The sequence below is a fragment of the Lissotriton vulgaris genome, chromosome 7 (genome assembly GCF_964263255.1).
Source record: "Lissotriton vulgaris chromosome 7, aLisVul1.2, whole genome shotgun sequence".
In the NCBI taxonomy this organism is placed as follows: Eukaryota; Metazoa; Chordata; class Amphibia; order Caudata; family Salamandridae; genus Lissotriton; species Lissotriton vulgaris.
The window spans coordinates 1,759,404,493-1,759,422,869 of NC_141695.1; the positions used below are offsets into that span (position 1 = coordinate 1,759,404,493).

Here is an 18,377-nt window from a genome sequence, read left to right on the forward strand (position 1 = left end):
AAAGGGCTTGTAAATCTGCTCCTTAGTTTTTAGCCAGTGCTTCTTCAGTGCTTCTTTTCATATTGGGTGTGAAAAGGACGTGTTCCATGTTAAGGCCCCGACCACTATTACGAAAATCGAGGCAGTTCCCCACTGGACCTGTGCAGCTGATATCAAACCCCAGACCCCTCTCCAGCTTCCCAGCCTCCCCTCCCCCATCTCCTCTCTGCCCCCCACCCAGCGCAGCCCCTGTACTCGTATAAGACCTAAATTAACCCCCAAAACCAAACCTTTAGGGACGACAGGTCCCAGAATGAGTCTGTTGTGGGCGTGCGTTAGGGTCTTGTAGGGCCTGCTCCGGCGTTCTTACTAGCCCGAGCCTCCCACGTGCAAAGAGGAAGATGGAGGGGGGAGGGAGGTGGCGAGCCGCAGACTCGACTGCATTTCGTAACAAGAAGCGGCCTTGGTTTCTGTCCGAAGCAAGACGGGTTCTTTCTTCTCCAAGTGCTGAGTTCACTGTATTTATCCTCAGTCGTCACAGGCTTCCGCACTCTGAAATAGTTCCACCGGGTTTGGCTCGAGAACCGGGAAGTCCCTGGTTCTTTATTCCCCTCTCCTGCAGCAGTGACAGCCGGCGGCGGCCGTCAGGGCTCTGAGTTCCTTCACCCGAGACAGGTCATCAGAGCCTCGCAGCCTGAGAGACACTCACCAGAGACAGGTCATCAGAGCCCCGAGCAGAGGAGACTCCATCTGAGGGGCTTCAGGAGGGAGGCAGGCGCGCCAAAACACAAGGGACAGAGCTTCCATCAACCACAAGCGACAGGGTCACTCCCAGCAAGAAGGGACAGAGCCCCTCACAGCCACAAGGGACAGAGCCACTCCAGCCACAAAGGACAACGCCACTCCCAGCCACAAGGGACAGAGCCACTCCCAGCCAGGAGGGACAGAGCCACTCCAGTCACAAAGGACAGAGCCACTCCCAGCCAGAAGAGACAGAGCCACTCCCAGCCGGAAGGGACAGAGCCACTCCAGGCCAAAAGGGACAGAGCAATTCCCAGCCAGAAGGAACAGAGCTTTTATCAACCACAATCCACAGAGCAACGCCCAGCTAGAAGGGACAAAGCCACTCCGAGCTAGAAGGGACAGAGCCACTCACAGCCAGAAGAGACAGAGCCACACCCAGTCAAAAGGGACAGAGCCACTCCAAGCCAGAAGGAACAGAGCCACTCCCTGTCAGAAGGGACAGAACCTCTCCCGGCCAGAAGAGACAGAGCCACTCCTGGCCAGAGGGGACAGAGCCACTCCCAGCCAGAAGGGACGGAGCCACTCCCGGCCAGAAGGGACAGCGCCACTCCCAGCCAGAAGGGTCAGAGCAACTCCGGGCCAGAAGGAACAGAGCAACGCCCAGCTAGAAGGGACAAAGCCACTCCGAGCTAGAAGGGACAGAGCCACTCACAGCCAGAAGAGACAGAGCCACACCCAGTCAGAAGGGACAGAGCCGCACCCAGTCAGAAGAGACAGAGCCACTCCCAGCCAGAAGGGCCAGAGACTTGGTAAGTGACAGAGACAGACTCAATCCCCAATATATATTATGCTGACACATTACAGTTGTGCTCTGACCTCACAATGCCAGGGCCAGCAGCCAAGGTGAAACGCAGGACAATGAGCATAATTAAAGCTGCAGTTTAAACAGCAAAAAAGGATGTCTTTTTCTTCTGCTCCGTTTTAATGGATGAGCAGTGATAAGCAGAAAGAAGAACAGTAAAATCTTTCTGCATGTTTCTACACATTCTTAATTACAGTTTTTTTAATCTGACTTTGATTCAACTGAATCTAGGGCTAGATGTAGGTAATTCTATTTTACCGATTCGGTATTTAAGAAGTGGTAAAATAGAATGGGGCACATGTAGGTATTTCAGAATCGGTGAAGCCCATAGGAATCAATGGTGAATACCGAATTTTGCAAGGGTGCAGGGGTTGTCACTTTGACACCCCTGGTACCCCAATTCCGGACTGGTGTGCCATGTGGCACACAGACATGCCCTAAGGGCATGTCTGTGTGTCACATTGCACAGGTGTGCATGCACAGATGTGCATGCACACCTGGAGTCAGTATTTTACCACCCAATTGGATTGGGTGGTAAAATACCGAATCTGAAAGGCCTGCGGCACTCAAAGATGTGCTACCTACATGTGCTTTTACAGAATCGGTATTTTTACCGAGTCTGTATTTACCGATTCGGTAATTTTACCGGATCTGTAAATACAGATTCGGTAAAATACCGATTCTGTAAAGCATGCTCCTACATTGGAAAACCCTAAAACCGCCCGTTTCCGACCGGTATTAGGGCTCCTACATCGGCCCCCTAATCTCTACCTGCTATTTGTGTTAATTTCGAGCCAGAGCTTCTACTTTTATTCTTCATGTCCATAACCATCCTATCCCTTTCATACAGAAGAGCAGCACACCAAGGTTACAAATGATTTGGACAGGGTGATGGTGTGGCCATATATTATAAGGAACTTAGTATCCCTGCTGCACATTATAAGGATATTGCAAGTCACCACGGAGTTCCATGGCCTTTTAAAGAAACCTGGCCTGTGGCCTCCTTCCTCTCCAAGCTCACAGGACTCAGGGCCCGATGTAGGTACCAAATACCGGTCGGAAACGGCCGATTTCGGCCGTTTCCGACCGGTATTTGGCCTACTGAGATGTAGGGGAGCTTTTTTTGTCCTATTCGGTATTTTACCGATTCGGTAAAATTACTGAATCGCAAAAATACCGAATCGGTAATTTTACCGATTTTTTAAATTTGGGATGTAGGTGGGACTACTTTCAGTCCCACAGGCCCTTCAGATTCGGTATTTTAACACCCAATCCAATTGGGTGTTAAAATACCGAATCCAGGTGTGCATGCACATGTGTGCATGCACACCTATGCCATGTGACAGACAGACATGCCCTTAGGGCATGTCTGTGTGCCACATGGCTCACATGCCTTTTTTTGGGGTGCTGGAGGGTGTCAAAGTGACACCCCCTGCACCCTTGCACAAATCGGTAATTACCGAATCGGTAATTACCGATTCGGTAATGCCCATTGATTCCTATGGGCTTCAAGGCCCATAGGAAGCAATGGGGGATACCAAATCGGTATTTACAGAATCGGTAAATACCGAATCTTACAGATTCGGTATTTACCGAATCTGAAATACCTACATCTCCCCCCCTCTAATTTACCACTTCATAAATACCGATTCGGTATGATTCGGTATTTATGAAGTGGTAAATGTAGATTTACCTACATCGGGCCCTCAGTGACTTAAAATATCCTGATCATGTATGGGACGCGTCACTTTATCCTATCTATAGGGTATGGGATCCTGTAATCTCCATATGAAAGCCTGCCGCTAATTTCCTTGTTATATTAGAGTTGCCATATCCCTAGTCAACTGTAATAAAGAAATGACATAGCCGCAAAACTGTAATAAGTTATTACAGTTGAGTTCTAGCATCACAATGCCTTCAGCCAGAGCTAGCAGCTGGTGTGAAAGACAGGCCACGGAACATAATTACAGCTGCAGTTTAAATGACCGAAAAATGACCATTCCTAGGATTTGTTTTTCTAAATGAAGCAGTGATGAGCAGAAAGGAAATATTTTTTGCAACCTTTACAAACTAAAAGTGATTACAGGAATAATTGAATCAATCTGCCGTTTTCTGAATATTTTGAGCCTCAACCGTTTATATTCTGATCTACATTAAACGAATTCCAATATATTTTTGCAACAAATTACTAAGCGTTTTTGATGAGTTTAATTTCACACTAGATTGTAGTTTTATTCTTCATGTTTCCAAGTAAACTGCCTTTTTCATATGAAAAATCTACACACCATGAACTTATGTGGTTTGTGGCGAGGATGATGGTATGACCATGACGCTGCACTACGCGTGTTCGCACTGTGCTACGTGCAGCTCGCGTAGTGCGAAGTTGCGCAAACTTCGCAAACTCCGCGAGCGTAGTGCTTCGCCCAGGGTTAGTCATAGTGCATTTTGGAAGAACACATTCTAAATTACCATTAATATTTTGATAAATTTACCTGAAACTAATTCATAACTTACCAGCTCTTGCTTTAATTTTTTTGGGGGTCAACAAATGTGCTTTATAAATGTGACAGAATGTTCAAGTTTTAACATTTCCCCAAAATGCTAAATTTTTGTGTCAGTTTCTAACACACGCAGGAAAGGTGTTGGAATATTCTTTGGCATGTCTGTTTCATTATTATTTGTCCACTTTCTAATTTACAGACTTTTATTGTTTGTGTAACATTTATTCATTTATTGAGGCAATTGTATGGAAATGAATCTATAAACAAGTATGTGAGCTGATGCGAATCCAAGAAGCAATATGACAAAAATAGATTTCCTGTGAAGGTCATGGAAGACATTCAATGCAGAAATACATAGCACACAAACCAATTTAAACGTCTAAGGAAGACCCCTGTCTTTAGGAAATAGTGGAGCTTTTGGGTAAGGAAAGATATAAGTGAAAGCAAGTATGGGGAAAAAGGGCATAGGAGTTAGCCTTCCTTACGCAGTACTGACTTTGTTCCAGTCAGAACCAGTGCATTCTATTTGACGCCGACGCATCGGCCCTTCGAGGACATCACAGTGTCGACAGCGCAGCTCGACGACAACGCATTGCCTTCATCACCTGGAGTTCGACGACGATGCGTATCTCTACTGCGTGACTCGAAACCAACACACTGCCTACAATCCTTCGGACCGACGCACCGCATCGACCACTTCTTGCAGCTTGCTCATCGACATTGACACTTCGTCTGTGAAGGCAGGGTCGGATTGGTAACGCGGGCACTCGGGAAATGGCCGAAGGGCCGGTAGCCAAGTTCAAGCTGTGGGCTGCTTTTTTGGGCAACCTAGGGGCTGTCTGTGCTGTTAGGATGTCGCTAGCGGCCCAGTGGGTGCCTGAGTGGCCTTTCTGGAGGCAGATGGGCAGAGGTATCACTCCCTTTCTCTCGCTGGGCGGGCCCATTAATTTATCTAAGTGCAGGTAATTAAACATGCCCCCAGCCCCTCTCTTTTCATAAAACTTCGCAGAAGCAGTGTTTTGCGGAAAAGCAATATGCAAATGTGGGCCACTTTTTTTTGGTGTGCCCGGGCAGATTTTTGATCCCACTCCAACCCAGTGTGAAGGTACTATTTGCAGCGGCCCTGCGGGGCTCCTGTTTCTGATCCATGCTCCATCGCCTCGGCTTGACTTTTCAGATTTGACCCGGTCCAGCATGACCAGATGGCTCCGGTTGGTGATTTATGTTTCCAAGCACTATATTTCAATATATTTTTTATAAATGTGTAACTCCAGTCCTAGGTATCGGATATTTGTTATTTTAGTCTTGTTTTGTTCATTAAATTAATTTCTATATTTCTAACCCATTGTGGATTATTATTGGCTGGAATTTTTCACTGTTTTACCGTATTAAGTGTTGCACAAATACTTTACAAATTCCCTCTTAAATTGAGCCTGACTGCTCTGAGCCAAGCTATCAGAGGGTGTTCAAAGATTAAGAGCCCAGACTAGGGTTGTAGTTCCTGCTTGGACAGGGTGCATACCTCTGCCAAGCAGAAACCTAGTTTCTAACATTGGTGATCAGTGGTAGGATAGGATTTGTGTTTGTGCAGTGCTTTACAGTGGTTTGGTGTCCACTACCATCCACATTTTTAGGATCATTTCAACTTCTCTTTGCCTTTCTTAGTTTTTTATTGGCTTTTCACCCCTTTTCCAAATTTAAGTGCCCTAAACCTTTGCTTGGTGCACCATGGATGCCTTTAATCTGGATACCCTCAGCAGGTCTTTGTTTGCTGCAATGGGTGCAGTACCCCGGGTATTGGTCTTGTGCAGCTCCGGTGGGTCCTGGTGTCCTACCACTTAGTAGGAGGGCATATTTGTCCTTCAGGAGCACTGGTACCTCTTCCTGGGCGCTGCGGCGTTGGGCTGGCTGGTGAGCTGCTACACGTTGAACAGGACTTTGCTTTTTGGTGCCAGCGAACTGCAGGGAGGTTGTTGGCAATTTCCGAAGAGCTGGAAGTCTCACGGCGTTCTTGGAAGCTCGTCAGCTGTAGGATGATTCGCTGGACATGATTGTCGAGACTTTGTGCAGGCAGGCAGGGTTTTGTGCCTGAAGTACACTGAAAACTCTTCAGTTCTCACTTTACTCGCAGCTTTTCTTGCCTCTCCGTCTTGATCCATCGAATCTGAGTTCCTGGTATCAGGGGTGCCTCCTAAATACTGAATTTAGGGGTGTTAAGGGGAGTGACAGGTAGTAGCCAATGGCTTCTTACATTTAGGGTGACTACACCCCCTATATGACCACTTACTGTGGAAGATGGGCATAACCCTGAACTAATTAGCACAATTCCACCAGAAATCCAGATGGTAGTTTTTGTTTTTTACATCAGATAGCCCACCTTAGGGGTGGTACTAGCATGACAGTGAACATGCCTCCTAACCAATGTTTCCTTTAATTAGTTTCCTCTATGTGCGGCAGTATAAGGTCTCTGTGCGCTGCAGCCAATGCTATGTGCGCCAAGACCCAGACCACGCATGTGGGTGCAGCGACAAATATCAGTGCAAAAATCACTCCAAACGTTTTCCTTAAAAAGTGAGAATACAGTGCATTTCCACACATAAAGCGCCACATGATGGGTTTTAAGGCAGGTTTGCAATTTCCATACGCACTCCATGACATGAATTGGTTACCCAAGCAAGCTCACTTCGGCTTTAGTAAAAGCACAAGACTCCAACGGTGGTACAAAGATAAGATTTACTAACGATTCTCAACTAGAGCTCTGTTCATAGGGTGGGGAAATGTTGGGAGCCTATACAAGAACGCATAACTGGGGATACATGCAGGGGGGCACATGTTATGCCCCCGTGTGTGCATGCATCCCTAGTTCCTCAAATCAATTCTTTGAATGCTCTGAGAACCCTATTGAATTCGATTTGGAAAATTCCCTTTTCAATAGAGGAAGACTAGGTGTCTCTCCCTCCTCCAGAGCACCAAATGATACAATGGACACTTGTGAATATAATCTACCTGTACTGAGTGAGTTGTGTTTGCCTACATACCCAGCCACCATCCTTTTCTCTGTATATATATATCTATATATACACAAACACACGCACGCATATAATATTCTCGCTTGTGCACAGACAAGAAATATTCAAGTGTATAGTAAGTAATTTTGGTATAGGTCCTAGCAGTATTATCCAGAGAAGGTCTTCAAATCAGTATTGGCTGAAACATGTCAAAACTACAGAGAGATTATGAGAAACGGGGTTATTAGTTGGGGAGGACGACAGTCTTGTGCAAGTAATAAGTCTGTAATTGTCTTTTGACTCGGAGCCAAGTACCCCATTGGAGCACTTGGCTAGGGTAGCAAAATTGATTAGTCCAAGGCCTATTTAGAAGAGATGGTGTGGTCTAGCAATACCAATTTTCTGGCATGTAACAATGCTCCCAAAAAAATGACCAGTTAGTGCATTTTCTTTTAAAAGGGACAAGTACACTTATTTCACACCCATACGCAACTATTAACTGATGAATAGATACATCGGGTAGATGAAAATAACTTTTGTGACCTTCTCATATCACATTTCACCGTTAGTGGGTACTGAACACATAATCAGAACATATAATACTTGAAATGTTAAAAGCAGCACGGGAGAGAGTTGTATGCTTGGTGCAGATTTCAAGAACTGTTGATAGGCATCCCAAATCCAATATGTGGTAGCCAGGTGGGTGTGAGTGTTTGATTGATTCAGATGCTCCGTCCATCACCACCCCCTTTTATACCGCTTATGCACGATAAGCCACCACCATTCAGAACATTTGGCCAGACTTCCCAAAAAGAACCGGAAATTCAGATGCTATAGCAATCTATATTTTCACTGTCGGAGTGGTAAAACTGATACATTGTTGTATAAAATATGCTTGTCCACTGGCACTATAGCACTATCTCACCTGGAGGAAGTATGGAGTTATAACCTAGGTGGGGAAAAATGTCTTGGGATCTATGCGAACAGTGGAACTGTAACTAGAAATGGTATTATTGAACTAATTCCTTATGCATGCATCCACAGAACCTAATGATCCCTAACTGATGCACAGGCTATCTTCAGAAAACAGTGTCAACTGCCCCAAATTAGAAACTTCTATATGTACTTATGCACCCTTGGGCTGGGGCTATGATTGTATCCAACGATTTAGCTACATTGTGGACACACAACATCCGATTTAACAGGCTAGACCCGAGCAAGTGTCTTTATTGCAGATAAGCTAACCAAGAGATGTCTAAAGGGTTAGGGATGGGGCAAACACTGACTAAAAGCACAAGTGCTTCCTAATGTACCAAGAATTAAATCGTGGGAATTTTACATGGCTAAATGGATCAATGCAGGGTCATGAGGCGACAGCGGGTGCCACCGTGTGGGAGCTGGTCCTGACCCCCTAGAATGCTCCACTGAAGACGTTGATAAGTAGTATATTTAACCAAACTCAAAAGTGAACTAATGTGGGCAATAATATAGCGCTCAAAATGTCTGGCAATATGTTGTACATTTTCACCCAAAGAAGATATGACAGAAGTAGAAATGCTGTCTGTATCTGCGGAAAAGCCGGGTCTGTTGGCTCAGTGGACTAATGCATCCGCTGGAGGGGCCTGTGTTTGACCTCCTGGTCACAGGTTCAAATCCTGGCAGGTCCACTCAGCCTTTCATCCATGTGAGGTCGATAAAACGAGTAACATTGAGTTGGGTAACAATAAACATCTGTTATTCAGCGCCTTGAGACCCTAGCTTGGGTGATACGTGCGCTTTACAAATACACATGTTATGTATGACCGTTGAAGCATGTAAACATCGCTTGGCTTGTTGTGAGTGGAAGCTCTCTGTAGTAATGTTATTCAGCAGAACATGTTAGGGAGTCCTAAATATGCAGTGAAGTCGTAAAGGCAAACCCAATTATTTCCAAAAATGAATGGACTGCCTGGTTTACTTCCGAGGAGAAGACGGTGAGGTCCACAGCCCAGGACACAAAGGAAACAAGAACCAGACATCCTCATAAGCAATGGAAATAAAACCTGCAACAAGAACTTAAAAAACAAGCATTTGCAATGCAATAGGTCTCGCATTTGCGAAAGTTTAAGTTATTGCTATTGCAATGGCAATGCCTTTTATTTATCTGTTTTGATAATTAACACATAAATAAAAGGTAGTGTCATTTACAATGCCAATAGCTCAAACTCTTGTAAATGCGAGACCTATTTAATTTCAAAGAAGTGGGCGCCATTGTTGCAGGCTGCTTGTAAAGTGAAAGCAGGCATAACAAGCTGAATGTTGCAGGAAAGCATGCCGTGCCTGGAGTAGGAGAAACTCATTGAAGAAAATAGTGCTCACTGATTAAATAATACATACCGTGAAGTAAAAGGGCGAGTCCTCATGGGAGGTTACGAATGAAGACAAGGCGGTACTAAGAGGGGTTTAACAGCCTGTTAACGAATCAGAAGCCAGCATTAACCCAGGACAATGACACAAGCCAATAAAAAATATGGGCGGAGCTTCGAGTCTATACTCGAATACAGCGTGCCTTGCACACATGCTCCTCTCCCTCTCTGGTTCGCCCTCTCATCTCTCACACATGCTCCTCTCCCTCTCTGGTTCGCCGTCTCATCTCTCACACATGCTGCTCTCCCTCTCTGGTTCGCCCTCTCATCTCTCACACATGCTCCTCTCCCTCTCTGGTTCGCCGTCTCATCTCTCACACATGCTCCTCTCCCTCTCTGGTTCGCCGTCTCATCTCTCACACATGCTCCTCTCCCTCTCTGGTTTGCCGTCTCATCTCTCACACATGCTCCTCTCCCTCTCTGGTTCGCCCTCTCATCTCTCACACATGCTCCTCCCCCCCTCTTGTTCACCCTCTCATCTCTCACACATGCTCCTCTCCCTCTCTGGTTTGCTCTCTCATCTCTCACACATGCTCCTCTCCCTCTCTGGTTCGCCGCCTCATCTCTCACACATGCTGCTCTCCCTCTCTGGTTCGCCCTCTCATCTCTCACACATGCTCCTCTCCCTCTCTGGTTCGCCGTCTCATCTCTCACACAGGCTTCTCTCCCTCTCTGGTTCGCCGTCTCATCTCTCACACATGCTCCTCTCCCTCTCTGGTTCGCCCTCTCATCTCTCCTACATGCTCCTCCCCCCTCTTGTTCACCCTCTCATCTCTCACACATGCTCCTCTCCCTCTCTGGTTCGCCCTCTCATCTCTCACACATGCTCCTCTCCCTCTCTGGTTCGCCCTCTCATCTCTCACACATGCTCCTCTCCCTCTCTGGTTCGCCCTCTCATCTCTCACACATGCTCCTCTCCCTCTCTGGTTCGCCCTCTCATCTCTCACACATGCTCCTCTCCCTCTCTGGTTCGCCCTCTCATCTCTCACACATGCTTCTCTCCCTCTCTGGTTCGCCGTCTCATCTCTCACACATGCTTCTCTCCCTCTCTGGTTCGCCCTCTCATCTCTCACACATGCTCCTCTCCCTCTCTGGTTTGCCGTCTCATCTCTCACACATGCTCCTCTCCCTCTCTGGTTCGCCCTCTCATCTCTCACACATGCTCCTCTCCCTCTCTGGTTCACCCTCTCATCTCTCACACATGCTCCTCCCCCCCTCTTGTTCACCCTCTCATCTCTCACACATGCTCCTCTCCCTCTCTGGTTTGCCATGTCATCTCTCACACATGCTCCTCTCCCTCTCTGGTTCGCCCTCTCATCTCTCACACATGCTCCCCCCCCTCTTGTTCGCCCTCTCATCTCTCACACATGCTCCTCTCCCTCTCTGGTTCGCCCTCTCATCTCTCACACATGCTCCTCTCCCTCTCTGGTTCGCCCTCTCATCTGTCACACATGCTCCTCTCCCTCTCTGGTTCGCCCTCTCATCTCTCACACATGCTCCTCTCCCTCTCTGGTTCGCCCTCTCATCTCTCACACATGCTCCTCTCCCTCTCTGGTTCACCCTCTCATCTCTCACACATGCTCCTCTCCCTCTCTGGTTCGCCCTCTCATCTCTCACACATGCTCCTCTCCCTCTCTGGTTCGCCCTCTAATCTCTCACACATGCTCCTCTCCCTCTCTGGTTTGCCATCTCATCTCTCACACATGCTCCTCTCCCTCTCTGGTTCGCCCTCTCATCTCTCACACATGCTCCTCCCCCCTCTTGTTCGCCCTCTCATCTTTCACACATGCTCCTCTCCCCCTCTTGTTTGCCCTCTCATCTCTCACACATGCTCCTCTCCCTCTCTGGTTCACCCTCTCATCTCTCACACATGCTCCTCTCCCTCTCTGGTTTGCCATCTCATCTCTCACACATGCTCCTCTCCCTCTCTGGTTCGCCCTCTCATCTCTCACACATGCTCCTCCCCCGCTCTTGTTTGCCCTCTCATCTCTCACACATGCTCCTCTCCCTCTCTGGTTCGCCCTCTCATCTCTCACACATGCTCCTCTCCCTCTCTGGTTTGCCATCTCATCTCTCACACATGCTCCTCTCCCTCTCTGGTTCTCCCTCTCATCTCTCACACATGCTCCTCTCCCTCTCTGGTTTGCCGTCTCATCTCTCACACATGCTCCTCTCCCTCTCTGGTTCGCCCTCTCATCTCTCACACATGCTCCTCCCCCCCTCTTGTTCGCCCTCTCATCTCTCACACATGCTCCTCTCCCTCTCTGGTTCGCCCTCTCATCTCTCACACATGCTCCTCTCCCTCTCTGGTTCGCCATCTCATCTCTCACACATGCTCCTCTCCCTCTCTGAATTGCCGTCTCATCTCTCACACATGCTCCTCTCCCTCTCTGGTTCGCCCTCTCATCTCTTCTACATGCTCCTCCCCCCCCTCTTGTTCGCCCTCTCATCTCTCACACATGCTCCTCTCCCTCTCTGGTTTGCCGTCTCATCTCTCACACATGCTCCTCTCCCTCTCTGGTTCGCCCTCTCATCTCTCACACATGCTCCTCCCCCCTCTTGTTCGCCCTCTCATCTCTCACACATGCTCCTCTCCCCCTCTTGTTCGCCCTCTCATCTCTCACACATGCTCCTCTCCCTCTCTGGTTCACACTCTCATCTCTCACACATGCTCCTCTCCCTCTCTGGTTTGCCGTCTCATCTCTCACACATGCTCCTCACCCTCTCTGGTTCGCCCTCTCATCTCTCACACATGCTCCTCCCCCCTCTTGTTCGCCCTCTCATCTCTCACACATGCTCCTCTCCCTCTCTGGTTCACCCTCTCATCTCTCACACATGCTCCTCCCCCCCTCTTGTTCGCCCTCTCATCTCTCACACATGCTCCTCTCCCTCTCTGGTTCGCCCTCTCATCTCTCACACATGCTCCTCCCCCCTCTTGTTCACCCTCTCATCTCTCACACATGCTCCTCTCCCTCTCTGGTTCGCCGTCTCATCTCTCACACATGCTCCTCTCCCTCTCTGGTTCGCCCTCTCATCTCTCACACATGCTCCTCCCCCCCTCTTGTTCGCCCTCTCATCTCTCACACATGCTCCTCTCCCCCTCTTGTTCGCCCCATCATCTCTCACACATGCTCCTCTCCCTCTCTGGTTCACCCTCTCATCTCTCACACATGCTCCTCCCCCCTCTTGTTCGCCCTCTCATCTCTCACACATGCTCCTCTCCCTCTCTGGTTCGCCCTCTCATCTCTCACACATGCTCCTCCCCCCCTCTTGTTCGCCCTCTCATCTCTCACACATGCTCCTCTCCCTCTCTGGTTCGCCCTCTCATCTCTCACACATGCTCCTCCCCCCCTCTTGTTCGCCCTCTCATCTCTCACACATGCTCCTCTCCCTCTCTGGTTCGCCCTCTCATCTCTCACACATGCTCCTCCCCCCCTCTTGTTTGCCCTCTCATCTCTCACACATGCTCCTCTCCCTCTCTGGTTCGCCCTCTCATCTCTCACACATGCTCCTCTCCCTCTCTGGTTCGCCGTCTCATCTCTCACACATGCTCCTCTCCCTCTCTGGTTCGCCCTCTCATCTCTCACACATGCTCCTCTCCCTCTCTGGTTCGCCCTCTCATCTCTCACACATGCTACTCTCCCCCTCTTGTTCGCCCTCTCATCTCTCACACATGCTCCTCTCCCTCTCTGGTTTGCCCTCTCATCTCTCACACATGCTCCTCTCCCTCTCTGGTTCGCCCTCTCATCTCTCACACATGCTCCTCCCCCCCTCTTGTTCGCCCTCTCATCTCTCACACATGCTCCTCTCCCTCTCTGGTTCGCCCTCTCATCTCTCACACATGCTCCTCTCCCTCTCTGGTATGCCCTCTCATCTCTCACACATGCTCCTCTCCCTCTCTGGTACGCCCTCTCATCTCTCACACATGCTCCTCTCCCTCTCTGGTTCGCCCTCTCATCTCTCACACATGCTCCTCTCCCTCTCTGGTTCGCCCTCTCATCTCTCACACATGCTCCTCTCCCTCTCTGGTTTGCCATCTCATCTCTCACACATGCTCCTCTCCCTCTCTGGTTCGCCCTCTCATCTCTCACACATGCTCCTCCGCCCCTCTTGTTCGCCCTCTCATCTCTCACACATGCTCCTCTCCCTCTCTGGTTCGCCCTCTCATCTCTCACACATGCTCCTCTCCCTCTCTGGTTCACCCTCTCATCTCTCACACATGCTCCTCCCCCCCTCTTGTTCGCCTTCTCATCTCTCACACATGCTCCTCTCCCTCTCTGGTTCGCCCTCCCATCTGTCACACATGCTCCTCCCCCCCTCTTGTTCGCCCTCTCATCTCTCACACATGCTCCTCTCCCTCTCTGGTTCGCCCTCTCATCTCTCACACATGCTCCTCTCCCTCTCTGGTTCACCCTCTCATCTCTCACACATGCTCCTCCCCCCCTCTTGTTCGCCCTCTCATCTCTCACACATGCTCCTCTCCCTCTCTGGTTCGCCCTCTCATCTCTCACACACGCTCCTCCCCCCCTCTTGTTCGCCCTCTCATCTCTCACACATGCTCCTCTCCCTCTCTGGTTCGCCCTCTCATCTCTCACACATGCTCCTCCGCCCTCTTGTTCGCCCTCTCATCTCTCACACATGCTCCTCTCCCTCTCTGGTTCGCCCTCTCATCTCTCACACATGCTCCTCTCCCTCTCTGGTTCGCCCTCCCATCTCTCACACATGCTCCTCTCCCTCTCTGGTACGCCCTCTCATCTCTCACACATGCTCCTCTCCCTCTCTGGTTTGCCGTCTCATCTCTCACACATGCTCCTCTCCCTCTCTGGTTCGCCCTCTCATCTCTCACACATGCTCCTCTCCCTCTCTGGTTTGCCGTCTCATCTCTCACACATGCTCCTCTCCCTCTCTGGTTCGCCCTCTCATCTCTCACACATGCTCCTCCCCCCCTCTTGTTCGCCCTCTCATCTCTCACACATGCTCCTCTCCCTCTCTGGTTCACCCTCTCATCTCTCACACATGCTCCTCTCCCTCTCTGGTTCGCCCTCTCATCTCTCACACATGCTCCTCTCCCTCTCTGGTTCTCCTTCTAATCTCTCACACATGCTCCTCTCCCTCTCTGGTTTGCCATCTCATCTCTCACACATGCTCCTCTCCCTCTCTGGTTCGCCCTCTCATCTCTCACACATGCTCCTCCCCCCTCTTGTTCGCCCTCTCATCTCTCACACATGCTCCTCTCCCCCTCTGGTTCGCCCTCTCATCTCTCACACATGCTACTCTCCCCCTCTTGTTCGCCCTCTCATCTCTCACACATGCTCCTCTCCCTCTCTGGTTTGCCCTCTCATCTCTCACACATGCTCCTCTCCCTCTCTGGTTCGCCCTCTCATCTCTCACACATGCTCCTCCCCCCCTCTTGTTCGCCCTCTCATCTCTCACACATGCTCCTCTCCCTCTCTGGTTCGCCCTCTCATCTCTCACACATGCTCCTCTCCCTCTCTGGTATGCCCTCTCATCTCTCACACATGCTCCTCTCCCTCTCTGGTACGCCCTCTCATCTCTCACACATGCTCCTCTCCCTCTCTGGTTCGCCCTCTCATCTCTCACACATGCTCCTCTCCCTCTCTGGTTCGCCCTCTCATCTCTCACACATGCTCCTCTCCCTCTCTGGTTTGCCATCTCATCTCTCACACATGCTCCTCTCCCTCTCTGGTTCGCCCTCTCATCTCTCACACATGCTCCTCCGCCCCTCTTGTTCGCCCTCTCATCTCTCACACATGCTCCTCTCCCTCTCTGGTTCGCCCTCTCATCTCTCACACATGCTCCTCTCCCTCTCTGGTTCACCCTCTCATCTCTCACACATGCTCCTCCCCCCCTCTTGTTCGCCCTCTCATCTCTCACACATGCTCCTCTCCCTCTCTGGTTCGCCCTCCCATCTGTCACACATGCTCCTCCCCCCCTCTTGTTCGCCCTCTCATCTCTCACACATGCTCCTCTCCCTCTCTGGTTCGCCCTCTCATCTCTCACACATGCTCCTCTCCCTCTCTGGTTCACCCTCTCATCTCTCACACATGCTCCTCCCCCCCTCTTGTTCGCCCTCTCATCTCTCACACATGCTCCTCTCCCTCTCTGGTTCGCCCTCTCATCTCTCACACACGCTCCTCCCCCCCTCTTGTTCGCCCTCTCATCTCTCACACATGCTCCTCTCCCTCTCTGGTTCGCCCTCTCATCTCTCACACATGCTCCTCCGCCCTCTTGTTCGCCCTCTCATCTCTCACACATGCTCCTCTCCCTCTCTGGTTCGCCCTCTCATCTCTCACACATGCTCCTCTCCCTCTCTGGTTCGCCCTCCCATCTCTCACACATGCTCCTCTCCCTCTCTGGTACGCCCTCTCATCTCTCACACATGCTCCTCTCCCTCTCTGGTTTGCCGTCTCATCTCTCACACATGCTCCTCTCCCTCTCTGGTTCGCCCTCTCATCTCTCACACATGCTCCTCTCCCTCTCTGGTTTGCCGTCTCATCTCTCACACATGCTCCTCTCCCTCTCTGGTTCGCCCTCTCATCTCTCACACATGCTCCTCCCCCCCTCTTGTTCGCCCTCTCATCTCTCACACATTCTCCTCTCCCTCTCTGGTTCACCCTCTCATCTCTCACACATGCTCCTCTCCCTCTCTGGTTCGCCCTCTCATCTCTCACACATGCTCCTCTCCCTCTCTGGTTCTCCTTCTAATCTCTCACACATGCTCCTCTCCCTCTCTGGTTTGCCATCTCATCTCTCACACATGCTCCTCTCCCTCTCTGGTTCGCCCTCTCATCTCTCACACATGCTCCTCCCCCCTCTTGTTCGCCCTCTCATCTCTCACACATGCTCCTCTCCCCCTCTTGTTTGCCCTCTCATCTCTCACACATGCTCCTCTCCCTCTCTGGTTCACCCTCTCATCTCTCACACATGCTCCTCTCCCTCTCTGGTTTGCCATCTCATCTCTCACACATGCTCCTCTCCCTCTCTGGTTCGCCCTCTCATCTCTCACACATGCTCCTCCCCCCTCTTGTTCGCCCTCTCATCTCTCACACATGCTCCTCTCCCTCTCGGGTTCGCCCTCTCATCTCTCACACATGCTCCTCTCCCTCTCTGGCTTGCCATCTCATCTCTCACACATGCTCCTCTCCCTCTCTGGTTCGCCCTCTCATCTCTCACACATGCTCCTCTCCCTCTCTGGTTTGCCGTCTCATCTCTCACACATGCTCCTCTCCCTCTCTGGTTCGCCCTCTCATCTCTCACACATGCTCCTGCCCCCTCTTGTTCGCCCTCTCATCTCTCACACATGCTCCTCTCCCTCTCTGGTTCGCCCTCTCATCTCTCACACATGCTCCTCTCCCTCTCTGGTTCGCCATCTCATCTCTCACACATGCCCCTCTCCCTCTCTGGTTTGCCGTCTCATCTCTCACACATGCTCCTCTCCCTCTCTGGTTCGCCCTCTCATCTCTCCTACATGCTCCTCCCCCCCTCTTGTTCGCCCCCTCATCTCTCACACATGCTCCTCTCCCTCTCTGGTTTGCCGTCTCATCTCTCACACATGCTCCTCTCCCTCTCTGGTTCGCCCTCTCATCTCTCACACATGCTCCTCCCCCCCTCTTGTTCGCCCTCTCATCTCTCACACATGCTCCTCTCCCCCTCTTGTTCGCCTTCTCATCTCTCACACATGCTCCTCTCCCTCTCTGGTTCACACTCTCATCTCTCACACATGCTCCTCTCCCTCTCTGGTTTGCCGTCTCATCTCTCACACATGCTCCTCTCCCTCTCTGGTTCGCCCTCTCATCTCTCACACATGCTCCTCCCCCCCTCTTGTTCGCCCTCTCATCTCTCACACATGCTCCTCTCCCTCTCTGGTTCGCCCTCTCATCTCTCACACATGCTCCTCCCCCCCTCTTGTTCGCCCTCTCATCTCTCACACATGCTCCTCTCCCTCTCTGGTTCGCCCTCTCATCTCTCACACATGCTCCTCCCCCCTCTTGTTCGCCCTCTCATCTCTCACACATGCTCCTCTCCCTCTCTGGTTCGCCCTCTCATCTCTCACACATGCTCCTCTCCCTCTCTGGTTTGCCGTCTCATCTCTCACACATGCTCCTCTCCCTCTCTGGTTTGCCCTCTCATCTCTCACACATGCTCCTCTCCCTCTCTGGTTCGCCCTCTCATCCCTCACACATGCTCCTCTCCCCCTCTTGTTCGCCCTCTCATCTCTCACACATGCTCCTCTCCCTCTCTGGTTCGCCCTCTCATCTCTCACACATGCTCCTCTCCCTCTCTGGTTCGCCCTCTCATCTCTCACACATGCTCCTCCCCCCTCTTGTTCGCCCTCTCATCTCTCACACATGCTCCTCTCCCTCTCTGGTTCGCCCTCTCATCTCTCACACATGCTCCTCTCCCTCTCTGGTACGCCCTCTTGTAGGAGAGTAGGGTCTGCTATCCTATGGTCACCCCAATTTTTGCTTTTTGCTTCACTGGTTTTCGACTTACTGAGGCTGTGGGCCTGCTAATCAGACCCCCAGCCTGCTGTTCTCTCTCTAAATTTATAATACATGTGCTATAGGTACATACCACAATTGGAAATGGACTCCTTGTCAGCCCCTGTACCATGCACTATAGGTGCTCAGGGCATAGGTGCCACCAAGGCCTACCAGGGGCTGAAGCATAGCTTTTGCCACCCCTGGCTGGTTTTTAAATTGACACAACTGGCTGATCACTCAGCTGGGGCAAGTGGGTGTAATCACCCCTTGCTTAGATGTAGTATACCTATATCTAAACCTATATCTGGACACATATATAGCCTGTAAGCCACTCCTATGGAAGGCCTCATCAATCCTGGAGGCAGAGTGCGTGG

The 18,377-nt window shown here is 50.6% G+C and overlaps 1 protein-coding gene across 4 annotated transcripts in view; it reads left to right on the forward strand.

The window, feature by feature from the left end:
* The window catches only part of LOC147706602 (poliovirus receptor-like), a 785,245-nt gene that overhangs the window by 485,220 nt on the left and 281,648 nt on the right, over positions 1 to 18,377 (forward strand). Inside the window, exon 1 of one of the 4 annotated variants that reach the window (XM_086933090.1) lies at positions 582 to 1,532. The exons of 2 other annotated variants lie outside the window; for them this stretch is intronic. The gene's annotated coding sequence lies outside the window, so the exon portion shown is untranslated. Of the gene's footprint in view, positions 1 to 581; positions 1,533 to 18,377 lie in introns of those variants that run through there. One more of the 4 variants, XM_086933092.1, reaches the window with a different exon arrangement.